Below are 14581 nucleotides of genomic sequence, written 5' to 3'. Positions count from 1 at the left end.
CAGGACCGAGATATGGGGGTCAAAGTTTGGTCAATTTCCGTTACTATTGGGGGCCCTCATTGAAATTTCGGTCGCTGACGCCGGGCTTAAAAAATTGAGATAGGAGGAAAGGCTTGTAGGGGCTTGTTCAGGTCCGTAAATGGAAGGTACTGGGTGATGTGGTGTATTTAATTACGGCAAAGCACACTAGGACTATCTGCCTAAGGGGAGGGATGCCTTCGTGGAGGACTTTCTAAGGTAAACTGGCTCGTATACACGTTACACATGGGGAAAACCAAGAAAACACCCATGCATCCAGCCCTTCGCGGGATTTGAACCTCGGGAGGTACTGGGTGCGCGGTTTGAAATTCGGTGTAACGGTTCCAGGAACATTCGCTGGCGTAATGTGTCAAATTGGGGAACTTTGACCCTACGAAAGTCGGGTCCTATTGGGCCTGGAGAGAAACCTTTTTTTTAAATTGATGTACTCTTCGAGAGGAACATTTTGGCTATCTCGGATTTTTAAAATTCGTGAAAGCATTTTATGTATCGAATTTCCTTTAAATTTTTGGATCATTTTTGACACCTTTAAAAATTCGCCAAAAAAATTCATCAAAGCTGGGACTTCCAAATTTGGTTAATCAAAAATTTGTTAAAGTTTTACTAAATAAGAAATGGACAATAAAACAAATTCAAACTTCAAATTCGGGCTTCCAGGCGACCTTGTAGGTGGAGGACTATGTCATTCAAATTTGGATGACTCTATATAGCGTCGTTTTTATACAATGCGAGAAACTTACATAAATCCATGCAGAGCGATAATATTTGGTTGCAATTAAAAAAGCGATACAAATGATTCAATGCAAAATATAGTTTCAATTGCCCTTTCGGCTAACAAAGTCTATTTTAATTTGATGCCATAAAATTTTAGGACATTTAATATCAATATAGGAAGCTGTATAAGAGAGTAGTACAACAGCTACAAAAATAAACACTTCTGATACTAATTATTGAGACATTTCTGTGTAATTAAATGGTTCTTAGACATGTCAAACATATTCATTCAAAAGATATTCATCCTGAAAAACAATATGAATGTCTTTTATTTCAATATATATTGAATGCATCTAAATTAAGAATTTGAATTCGAAATCGAAGCACAACTTTAGATCACAAGTTTAGATTCCAATCGTGTAGTTTAGAATTAAATTCTAAACTACACGATTAGAATCTAATTCTTATTTTTTTTTAATTTCATCTTTGTATCGCACTGAATACAAATACACATTTTAGAAGTCTGATTTATATGTCATACTTAAAGTTAGTTTTTAAGTTATTGATAATACATAAGGATAATAGAGATTCCTTTTTAACTGAAAGTACACGCTTACGACAATATTGTAAATAGAATTCTGGCATAAAAAACAAGCTGCTTTAATCTCGAAACTCCTTTCTCAAAGGAATTTGAAAAGAATAAACTCATTCTACGGTAGCACTGTAAACAACTCCGATCTTGTCACGCAGATGCATCCAGTAATATGTCGTGATGCAAAGAGACAACTCAACTTAACTCTCTCGCTCTCGTGTCTAGAGTATTCCGGAACAATGAATGATAGCGAGAGACAGTAGCAACCACAATTTTATTTTTTAAGAAAATTTTTGCTGCACTACGCACGAATAAATTCGTTTCATGATGGAAGTTTTCCATGCCCATGCCCTCACATAATAATCTATAAAAAGACTCTGTTACAAGCGAAGTGGAAATATGGAGACTGTTTGAGTTTTAGAAATGTTCTTACACTCAGTGATCTGCATTTGATTTCATTCAGTTTTGTTCAGGAGGAAATTGACAACTATTTGCAAATTTTTGAAGCAGAGATCACTTTTTAAACCTCCCAATTTTCTAGAACAACAGAGATTGATTTGTGCATGATCTTCGTAATTTACTTAAAGAATGGTTATTTAAAAAACTTTTATTTATGTAGTTATTTCTAATCCTCTTTGAATTGGAGCGAATTTTGAATGGCTGTTAACAAATCCTATTTTTGTCTTCCATTTATATGTCCTATTGTAATCTTGTTAAAACAGTAGGGGCTTGCTTTTGTTGTCTATATAGAAACGACTATGCTGTCTGGTTATACTCAGAATTTACAAAACAATTTAAATTACTTGTGCATATAACTGAAAGTTGCTAAAAATGTTGCCGGTCTGTTTTAAATTACTGACGAATTCCTGTAAGTATTTTCACAACCATCAGCCTCACCAAAATATTAAGTCAGTTAAAATTATGTAAATTAAAATAACATGTTTAAGGTTTCTCTTATTTTGCATAATAAATTTATTTCAAGTTGATACCTTTATCAGAACTTCTCAACTTCCCCTCATACTCTCTCACCAGGATGTACATTTAAAGTTACGCCAAGTGCATATTTAAACGGCTGAATCGCTGAGTTTATTCAGAACGTGTTTTCGCTAGGCAGAACACGTTACGTTGTTGTTTCGCTGTTACGCTAGTAAGCGTCTTGGCTATATCGGAATTATTATTTGCCTGTTAGGTTTTTGTTGAGTCAACCTGTTAGGCGTAACTTAAGTGCTATCTAGTACTACTCATTTTAGTTTTGACTTGAATTATATTCTACGGTTTTAGTTTCGCCTCAAGTTTAACGGTGCATTCATAACGCACGAAAACCGTGCCTTTCTGTTAACTTTTTCAATTAATGAAGGGTTATTTTCGCCCTTCTTCTGTGTGGTAGTTAGTTATTCAAGCCTGTGAGAGAATTCTACAGGTTCAGGGTACGATCTAGTAATTTAGTTTATGTGGAACAAGAGAGAACGATCCTACACAGAAATTTCTCAGCCTAAAAAATAAATTTTTCTAAGGAAAATGAACTCTATTTAAAAACTTATAACGTTGCGCGCCTCCAACTTGCACGCAACCAAGAGGTGACTGTGAAAACTTGTACAAAAGATAGAGCCTTGTGAAGGGTTTAAGTCCCTTTTTATTCAACGTAATAAATTACAATTGCGTCCTCTTGACGCTTACAGACTGTGCCAACTTGGCAGTCAAATAAAAATAATAACCTGAAAAGAAAGTAAAGACAAGATTCTAACTACGAGGCTCTCTAAAATAACTAACTCACCGCGTTTTACAATACCGCTGCTAATTCAGCAGACTTGAAGCTCACTGGAACGATTACCACTACTTCCCGCCAAGCACATAGGCCGCAACGCGGGGTTCTTCAATTCTCGCTAACTACCTCCGCGCTCGCTAAGTAAGAATATCACACCGAACTCGTTTCCTTCTATTTAAATCAGAATACTTCCGCTGATAATTTGAATCCTTGCGCGTTCTACTCAAATTTACATATTCTGGCATTGGCAGTTCCAGGGGAAAGTAAGGCTTGACAGGAAATATAGTTTAAACTTAAAATAAATGTTAGTTAAAATAAATATAAACCCTACAAACTGCTTAAACAAAAATAACCCAAGGATGTTCAAAATATTTTCTAGTTAGAAGCAAAAGTATGAAAAGCAAATATTTTCTGGTAAAAGTATGTACTGAAGCAAAATATATAATGATAAAAAGTCTAACAGAGCTATGTATTGATGGCAAAAATTGCTCACATGTATTTGTAAGGAGGATTTTAAATCAAATAATGGACTAATCAAATAATGGTTTTAATATCTAAATTAAAAAATGTCTTGAAGTCTCCCACGGTATTTCGTTAAGCAGTTTAAATGTTTGCAAATCAGTCAAGATATAAAAATATAAAATCAGTCAAGATATAAAAAAATCAGTCAAGATATAAAAGTTAAATCAAAATATATTACGATAGGTGGGCCATTTCGTAAAAGCAAATACACAAATTAAGACAAAAACAAACACATAATCATTTTAAAACTCAAAATACAATACCTGTAAAAATTATAAGATATAAAGAATATAAAACTCAAAAATTGTTGAAAATTTCGTGGCCTTTTTCCAAGGAGCAGCCAAAGAATTTTCAACAGAGAAAACATTTTTAATTATAATTAAATGCATTAATACCTCTTGAAACCTTGGTCTGATGATCTTTTAAAAATTACAGAAATTGAGTTAAAGAAAATTTAATTATTAATAAATTAAAAAAAATTACTTAAAGTGCTACAAAAGCAGAAACATTTTTCAAGTATTTTTAAAATTTAATAATTATTAAGATATAGCCTGCTCCGACATAACCTCAAAATTTTAAAAGTGAATTTCTAGAGTAGGAACCTAGAAAAAACTGTTGGTTAAATTAAAAATATTGTGCAAGCAATTTTCAAAATTAATAAATAAATTAAATTTTCGATTAAGAAATTGAATAATTGAGTAAATAAACCGAAAGCAACGTGTTTATATATATATATATATATATATATATATTGCAAAAAGAATTTCTGTTGAGAAGAAACAAGAGTATTGTGCTAAGCAAATATTAAAAGCAATGTGCTAAAAAATATATTGTTACGGACTTTGTATTTAAGTTGCTTTTTTTAGTAGAATTATAATTAGAATTGTTTTATTTCCCCTTGCAATGCAGCACGTGACGAGTTTTAAGAGAAAGTTTAGCCGCAAAATTAAAAATACAGGAGCAGGTGCATTTCATAAATAGATATATCGTAATTTATATCTAATTTGAATAAATGTAATTGACTACAATTTCAACCGTAACCGTAATCCTACGCTTTTTGCTTTCAAGAAATTGCTAGAACGTTTTCGTGAGGCTTATTTAAAAAGCTATTAAAGGCAGACAGAGAACATCTCAGTTCAGTTGTTTTAGTGAGCTGTTGTGGTTTACTTGGCTGCTGTAAATTTTTATCGGATTAGCTTTCTCTGCGCTTTGGTTTGTATTCTATTTAACGTTTTATGAGTTTAAAATATAGCTATTGTTTATATTGTGTGATAGTGTGATATTATACGAATATCTTTGAGGAGAAATACTCCGTTTTGTTATTTATTTCTTCTGATAAGAAGAAATTTTGTTAACTTTTTATCAGACTTGTGCATTCAATCTACGACGAAACCGTACGCACGCAACAATATATATATTTAAAGGTAGTAAAAGGAAACTTAAGTGAGAAAAAACCTAAGTGAAAGAAAATGAAAGAAAAAATGAATGAAAAAAAGAAATGTGCTAAACAAACATTAATGAAATTTTAAACATAAGAAAAAGCAGAACCGTTATAAAGTTTTATAAATCAAGGACAACTGTTTTAAAACGAAATTATATGCCTAAAATATAATATAATTGAAATTGGGAAAAATGAAACATTTTCGGTTTCAGCATGTTTGAACCTCTATTTCTTGAAGTTTCCCACTGTGCTTTAAGTTTTTTGGTTGCTGCATGTGACTTATTCTGAATTGAATATATGCTGAATTTTAAGCATATTTTTTATTTTATTTTGCATTACTACCACCAACCACTTGTTGCTATTATCAGCGCGCAATTGGATTAGATTTTAAACTACTTTTTACTTTGTATTTATTGATTTCATGTATATGTACATATGCAACGAAGTTACCTTGGAGTATTAACATTTTCAATTATATATACAAAATATAATTCCATTTAATTTTTTTAAATAAGATTTGTTACTTACCGAAACTGAGTGCAGACAACGGCGCAAAAATCCCCTTGGGTTTTTAAGCTGCGGTTTCGAATTTAATGCCAGATTGTGAACCTTTAGTACCTACACGTAACATAAAAATAGAAATCAATGTTTCAGGGAATTAAAATACATGTATTAAATATATATTCAATTTTACAGAATGAGTTAATTTTCTTAGACTATATTAATAATTTATTTAAATACAGCATTATTAAAGTTTGTGTAGACACTTCTGTATGCACAATAAACAAATTGTATAAATGAGCCCTTAATGAAATACCGTCTAATAATTCTGCTGTATGCACATTTGACAGGTAAGTTAATATAGTTTATATTTAACGCTTAGGTAACATTTGACAGTTGCCGTCATTAGCGGTTTGAATTCTAAATGGCGTAGTCGAACATCTCATCTGCCTCCATTGATTAAGACTCCAAGGACTACCTGTGTTACTTTGTCTATTTTACTATGTTCAACGCCTCCAATCGGTATACTGACCAGTGGTGCTGACTGCAGTACCGATGGGTTAGGTTCGAATCCCGCAGAAGCCAAGTATGTACGTTAGCGTATAGTATCTGTGCGGCATGATGAAGATATTCAATATTTAAGATGATCCGAAATTTCTTTCAAGAGGTTGGTTGTCGAGGAAAAGGTGTCGGATTACTCTATCCCAGGGTGTTCTTCGTCAAAATTTGGGTAGAAAAGGGCCGTTCACACTGAGGGGTTATTTGAGCTAACGGAGTCGGTTTCATGAGTCGACTCTTTACTGTTTAAAACATAGAACTGGAAAAGGGTCCTGTGCTAGCCACATCAGAATTTTATATTTCATTTTAATATTACTTGGCTCTAGGTCAGTTAAAATTTAAATGAAAATGTTTATAGTGACATAATTCTTAAAACGTAAAATTTGCATATGCATAAATTAGAGAAAATCGAAGAGCAATGTTACAATTGTAAGATATAATTTAAGTAAATCTTTTATAAATAAAAATTATATGAGAGGTATAACATATAATATAATATATACTAAGCATATAATATATTGGTTTCTTACATATTGTTAAATATTAATGTTAATAATTTTAAGGAATATGTTCATATACGAATAAAAATATATCGCACTGGCCAGCATATCAATATCTCTTTTTTGTATGATATCTGCCATTTATGAAGCACATGAAAATATTAAGCCAATTATCCTTTAACTCTTCCGCTAAACTAATATATTCAGTGTATGGTATTTAGAACCTCCGACTGTTTTTCTTGCAGAATTTTCAACAGTGCCATATGATATAAAAATAATGTTTTATACATAAGCTGCTTTTCTTTCTTCATTAAATAGCTTCAAAACTCCCCAGTTAAGCTATAAATGATTAAGCCTCACACTTAAGATACAATTAGATTAATTTGTAGATGATTCTACAATCTATGCGTAAAAATTGTGTTAAATAATAATCATTATTATTATTTTACTGAAATCTAATATATTACGAAATGATACGCATTACAAATATGAGCAATAGTTTAACCACTAAAGATTTAATAAGGTAATTCTGTTATACGGTCTTTTTTTAAATCATTTGCGATCATTTTGCTGATTTTAGTAAATAGGGAAATTAACAATCACAAACACACAGTTTTAGAAATTAGTGTAATTTCACATTTCATATTTTGGTGCATATCGGTTAAATGAATAACTATTATAAATAATACTGTTATAATATACTATTAACTATTTAATAAGTATTTTTAAGTGAATAAGCTATTTAATAACTATTACTTTTAAGTGAATAAACTATCAAAGCATTTTCTGCTTCGACACCAAGAAATGATAATTTATTTTAACATATTTTAAAGAAAATTTATCTTTTATTAAATATGTATTTAAATAAAAGTGATTCTTCCTAAAGCACACGTTTTTTGCGTTTACTAAATAAAGCGAAATAAAATAGTACCGTATTTATTGGAACGCGATTGACATGCCGCGTTCTTTTTCCGTTTGTTTACAAGGAGCATCACCTGTAACACTACTTTCCTTACATACTTGATATGAATGCAGGAAAGAGTCCTAACTGACAAGCTTCGCATTGATTTCTGCAGCAAATATCCCCACATCATTATCATTGTTATCTGACACTATCAAGACATAATTCATCAACGTGAACTAACCGTTTATTATAATGATATTATCATCATGAATTCATTTTGAAATTTAATGATTCGTTGGATACGTTAACAGTACTTCTTCATCGATCAAAATTTCAAACAGTCTCACGCTATGAGTCGCCATTCATTCATAACGCTTGAAATATATTCAGATCATTCTAACAACGAGCGAATTTCTAACTGTTCAAGAAGAGGGAACTGAAAGCTTTATTAGATAGCTAATGGAAGGGTTTATAAGCAGTTTGATTTAATATCAGATGCAAATGTCTTCAACCTCTGGAAGTTACAATTCGAAATTAGTTCAGTAGTTTTATGAATAATGCCGATGCTAACAAACACTAACTTCATGTTTTTTACAGCATGAAAGAGTCAAATAAGCGAAAAAAATCTAATAAATAAAATTAGTACTATTTAAAACTACCACATATCGAAAGAGAAAGGTAGAACGGGATATATAGAACTGTCTCATTTTTTTGCTCAGTGTACCTTTTATTCATGTTATAATTTTGTGCAATCTTTAAAACATTTTGGTTTCTATCAGACTGCTACATAATCAATCATATATTTTGGCAGTTATTATATAAAATAATTTAGGTTATGCATCCGTTTTCCATCTTCCTTTGTATAAGGTAAATTTCTCTTCGGATTTCTTTTTCATTAATAGAAAAGAAACTAACTTTTTAATTTCGAAACTGCGAATTTTTCTAAGGAGGATATATGAGTATAAATATCGTGTTACTTTTGGTAACATATCAGAATTATCGCAAGAATCATATCCAGAAACATAATACTAATATAAATGAGCTACTTACTTAACATATGCGTAATGCTAATGCTAGTATAAAGTTAAAATTCTCTACCAAAATAAATCCAAAGCAATACCGATTCTAAATTGAATTGAATGAAATCGAAAATGGAAATAAATTTTCTAAAGAAAAATTATTTTTCTCGCATGTTAATAAAGTGTATGAAAAGTATAAAACCATGAGAAATATTTATCAGTTCCAAAGTTGACTCATATGTGTAATTTAATTTATGCTGTGTTAAATGTTCTGGATCACTTCATATAATCAACTACTCGTTTCAAGCTTTTATAGCTCCTAAATGTTGCAGTTGCAAATAATCGCATTCTGATAGTTTTTCACTTTTTTTAGAATTACGACTTTTTAATTGCTATACTGAGCAGACTGAAAGTATCTAAAAATAACTTTTTCTTTTACTTTATTTAGCCCTGATCTAGTACATTAAGCTAACTTTTCAATATTTGCATCCAACATTTAATTTTTCAGTAATTATTTTTAAGTCTCTTTCTAGTACAAGTAAATAAGCCCATGTCAGAGTTGGGCAAAACGTAATTGCAATTACAATTTGGAGCAAGTAATTGTAATTGCATTGTAATTGTAACTGAAGCATGTAATTGCAATTAGATTATACAATTACTGTGTAACTGCAATTACAATTTGGAGCAAGTAATTGCAGCTACATTGTAATTGTAACTGAAGCATGTAATTGGAACTAGATTGTACAGTTACTTTGTAATTGCAATTAGAATGTAATTGCTTTTCCAGTTACAAGGTAAATATAATTACACCTTAATTGTGAAATTTAATTACATTTGCAATGCAATTTCAATTACTTTCTCATTATAATTACAAAGTGATTATATAATTTAATACTAATTGCATAATCATTGTGAAATCTAATTACACTTACAGTATAACTGCAATGGCCCACCAGTGGCCGAGCAGTAAAATTCATGAACATTGGTATTTCGGTCAGAGGTTCGAATTCCGCGAACGGGCTGACTGCATGGGCGTTTTCGTGGTTTCCTCATGTGCAACGTGTTAATACGAGATAGTTTCCCTTAGAAAATCCTCCACGTAGGCATTCCTGCCTTCCGTGTAGTGGCTTAGGGCGAAACACGTAAATAATAGTAATATAATTGCAATCCCACTGTAATTGTAATTCCATAGTATTAGTATAATCTAATTACAATTACAATGTAACCGTGATTGTAGTTGCAGTAGGTTATTACAATATGCGAGTAGAAAGGTAACGCGCAATCTTTTTTTCAAACGGATTAAAAATAATTCAGTTTATTAATGAAGTAAATATCAGTATTTAAGACACAGTTTTCTTTTACCTCTTAATGATTCTGCACGACAAGGAGTTTTCAGATTTAAGAAAACGTAACACTTTAATTTCTTTCAAGATTCATTAATCTGAGTTAAATAAATATCGTAAGCTAAATACTCGATATAAGTACAGAAAAGTTCAGTGATTGAATCTTTTCAAATTCTTAAAATAATAATAGTAATAATAAACATTAGAACTGTCAAACGCAGAATATAATAATTTTTTTAAAATCTTTCTTAATCATTGAAATGATTTCAGGCAAACAGGAACAAATTGGCATTCAAAGTTACCTTTGAAAATCACAAAAGACGCTTTTCCTTGAAATCTTTTCAACATTGCTTCGTTTTCTCCTTTGTTTAAGGTACTTGATTCTTAAAGCGAATTTGGTTATTCTTACTTTGTTGAAATCGTATTATTAAAATATAAGTGATAATATTTTCAAGCTTATTCAGAGAACAGTAAACTACACACCTAAATTTCAATGATCTTTATTTTAAATAATTTATACTTAGTTTTAAATGATATTACTTATTCATAAAAATGGTAAATTATTATACGGAGAAGAAAAGCGAACGCACTTAAAGCAAAACTATTAAAATATTTAAACAGTCATTATACTTACAGCTTTATTCATACACACTGACGAGCCAAAACATTATGACCATCAATACATTTTTCAATGAACTAATGTGGATGATGTGGAAGGTATCTGATTAAGTGGGAATGGTATTTATGTGTGTTGTGACTTGTAGGTGGTGGGAAAGGCTGCTCATCTAAGCGAATTTGTTACAGGGCGGATTGTAATGGCCTGAAGATTCCAAACAAATATCTCTGAAACTGCACGACTGTTAGGTTTTTAACGATCTGCCGTTGTTAATGTTTATGCAAAGGGAATATACATAACGGTGAAACCAGCAGTAGACGCCAAAGTGTTGGACGTCCACGGGTCACTAAAGAAAAAAGCCATCTGAAACTATCCTGCTGGGTGCAACAAATTCAGCGCCAAACAGTGGCTCAGCTGACAGCCCAATAAAATGCAGGTCCAAGTGTTTCGAAAAGCACACCTCAGAGGACACTGTTGGATATGGGACTGCGCAGCAGAAGTCCCACTCATGTGCCTCTGCTGACCAAGCGTCATTGTCAGTTACGCCTATAATAGGCCCGTGACATTGTAATCTGGACAATGGATAGTTGGAAACAGTTTCTTGAAAAGATGAATTTCTCATTTATCACATCGATGGTCTTGCCAGGGTACGCCGTCTTCCAGGCGAACAGTTGCTCCGACCCTGTACAGCAGGTCACACACAGGCTGGTGGTGGTAATATTATGGTTTGTGAGACGTTCTTATGGTTGATTCTGAAACCCTTAGTTGTAGTAGAACAGACTATGAAAGCTGAAGACTGTCTGAACATAACTGCAGATCAGCTGCACACATACAGGGTATCTGTCATTCCAAGTGGAAATGGAATCCTCTAGCAAGACCTTGCCCCATGTCATAAAGCTCGAATTGTGTTGGAGTGCTTCGAGAAGCAAAAGATGAATTCCAATTAATGTTCTGGCCACCTAACTCGCCGGATCTAAACCTGGTAGAGCGCACGCACTTGAGATATCATGGAGTGGCAGCTTAGAGTTCAACATCACCATATCGGAATTATCGACTTTGCTTGACCTCAGCTAAGACATTTGGTACAACCTGTCTCCAGTCATCTACAAAGAACTTGTGGCATCCATGACAAGGCGAATTGGAGCTCTTTTGCAGGCCAAAGGTCGCGCAACGCGCTATTGAGTACGTGGCCATAATGGTTTTGCTCTTTAGCGTATACATACGTATTAAACGAATTGATCTGTAAAATAAACGTTTAACAAAAATTAACGTATCCTTTTTATTTTCTATTGAAAATATAATGGAAACAAAAAATCTAAATAATTTAAATTTAGAATTCAAAATTATTGTTTACTATACACCGATATTCTAGAGCTTATATTTAGATGCATTAAAGGCAGAATATGCGTGAATTTATTTAAAGAAAGAAGGACACATTAATGATTAAAGTTCTATTAATACTCTTTAAGATTTATTATAACTCTGTAAGACGTAAACTGATGATAATTGCGTTCTGTGATAAATATTTGAGTGCATGTTCATAGAAATATTTTATTTTGAACAAGTCTTATTTTACCCTAAGTTATTAAACTTCGATCTCCTCGCAATATTCTCTTTTTGTACAAGTTCTGAAGAAAATAATTGAAATTCTTAGGAAATACTTCCAGGTTGCAAATTATTAATTTTCCAACAGTAGAAAATCAGAATATTCATTATGAGGCTTAACAATACTGTTGGGAGAATTCATTTCCTTCCGATAGATGGCGTTTTCAATATCCAAAGTAAAGTTCTCTCATTGTGGGAAACCTACTGCATTCCATTTGCATATCAATGAGTTATTTGAATAGAGCTCGAAAACATCTTTTTTAAAAAACCGCTAAAATGAAACAGCCCTGAGGAAGTGGGCGAAAAATCTGTTTTTATCGGGAAGTCAGCTTGAATAGATGACAAAAATTTGACAGCAAATATAATCGTTTTCACAATTTATTTTTTGAAGAACTTTTATCGCTCCATTAAGATGCTTACGAAAGGAAATGCCAGTCAAACTGTTTGAAGAGATTAAAATTCCTTCAATGGGATTTCTGAGAAATAGAATGGAATAAGTCTTTCTGGGAGTTTCTTACCATTCTCTAAATGTAAGAAACCAAGGATTAATATTGTCATTAATACATGAATTTAATTTTTTGTCTTATAGGAGGTATTAACCACTGAGAAAAAGTGATGTGATACATAAATTAAAAAAATCATAAAAGTCTCATATATCACGTATACCTGCTGATAAAAATAATGCTACCCAAACCCATCATATTAGAAATATATCCATCATATTAGCAACAGATAAGTAATTATAATACTCAAAGAGTAAAAATTTAAGTTTATTTTCAAAGGCTCAGAATTCAGCTTAAATTCTGAAAATTAAATTCAAAAGTATTTAGAGGCTATAGTTATGAATAAAGCTGCTTTAACCTTAAAAGAAAAACTCCTACCAACTTTGATGTTGTTGTCGTACCCATATTACATAGAAGAATGATTTACAGAGCCTACTCCAAAGAGAGGTTGGATTTCTATATTCCACCCCAATTTTGAGGGAGAGCACCTTGAGGGGAGTCCGTGGGACTTCCATCCCTCTCCCCTTCCACTAAACTACATGAGAGGACCTTCGGCTTGCTGCATATTTAGAGTGCCCCCATGCCTCACAGACACTATACATTTACAAACATACATGTTTTCTCAGGGATTCCAACCCGGGGATTTTACAGCTTTGATACAAAGAATTATTGCAATTCATGGATGTAAAGGTTTTATTTTAAGCGCTGAATCGGAACTAATTTCTGGATTAGAATGTGTCTTTAGCATACTGTTGCGGTTTGTCTCAAGATATTATGACAGGCGGTTACTTATAATATAACTGGATTGAAATACTATTTAAATAAAGTAACTTTAAAATTCCATAGAGGTTATCCTAATTTTAAGCTGAAGAGATTATGAAATTTCTTCTAGTTACACATGTTTTAATTTTAAAGCGGAATATTTTATAATTAAATAACTCGTTATAATTTAAATTCGTTTAATTAAAAATTTTTTGGATGCTTAAAATTATGTTTTTCTTATCATCATCAATTAAAATCTTTACTTAATTCAAAAGTAGTTTAGTAAAGTACAAAATTAAAAGCAAAGTACAAGACGCTGTAGTCTTAACAGAATACTTTTCGCAGTAGCGATTTGAATAGCGTAAATTAAATTTGAACTAATAACTGCCTTAGGGATCCTTTACTTCATTAAAAACATTTTCAGTTTCATACATTCGGCACTTAATTTTTAAATAATCATTCTAACATAGGTTTTAACATACATACTTATGCATTACTGTAAATGTACTTAATGTAATATTACTATAACTATACTTTAGTTAACAATACTTAAAATAGGAATTTCTGTCTTAAGATACTGAGGTCAAATCTGAGCTCAAATCTATCATTAAGAAAAACCTAAAGTTTAAATAATCGGTTTAGAATTTTCTCCAAAGAACATCGGTACGAGAAAGCTGAGTATGACTACTTCCCGTTTCATCGCACATTTACGCAGAAACATCATACATTCAAAGGAAGGCCTTTGATGCAATTAATGATTTTCACGCTTTCGTTCAGAACTTTCTGTAGATCAGCCGGCATCTTACGTGTTGCCAAAGCATCTCTATATGCAACAAGGTATACATACATCCTTTAATAATTCCGAAAACACTTTTTGCTCCATCTGCGTTCATTCCAACACATTTATTCCAATCAATTTTGTTCTCTTGTATACATTTATTCATAACATTAAAGTAACATGAACGTACCTTGGTATGATCTGCGAAAGGCTGGCAAAGTAAAAACTATTCATGAATTTCTTTATCATTTTCGTATCTAATAAGTGCCAGCCTTTAATAATAAGATGCCAGCGAATAAAATAAAGGTTAAATGCCAGCCAATAATAATAAGAATTTCAAAATTCGCAATATCAATGGACTTACGTAGAATGAATGCAAAATAACGACTTTGAGAAACATTGAGCTATGACATATATTT

General features: G+C 31.8%; 1 protein-coding gene across 10 annotated transcripts in view; it reads right to left on the bottom strand.

Annotated features, from left to right (window-relative positions):
- LOC118181547 (uncharacterized) overlaps positions 1-14581 on the bottom strand; it is a 422387-nt gene that overhangs the window by 301027 nt on the left and 106779 nt on the right. For all 10 annotated transcript variants that reach the window (XM_085817685.1, XM_085817689.1, XM_085817683.1 and 7 more), the window contains one exon: positions 5602-5691. The gene's annotated coding sequence lies outside the window, so the exon portion shown is untranslated. The remainder of the gene's footprint in view (positions 1-5601; positions 5692-14581) is intronic.

The sequence above is a fragment of the Stegodyphus dumicola genome, chromosome 5, assembly GCF_044657685.1.
Source record: "Stegodyphus dumicola isolate Sdum_Otavi_A_Nest chromosome 5, ASM4465768v1".
Lineage (NCBI taxonomy): Eukaryota > Metazoa > Arthropoda > Arachnida > Araneae > Eresidae > Stegodyphus > Stegodyphus dumicola.
This window is presented reverse-complemented; position numbering and strand designations above follow the sequence as displayed.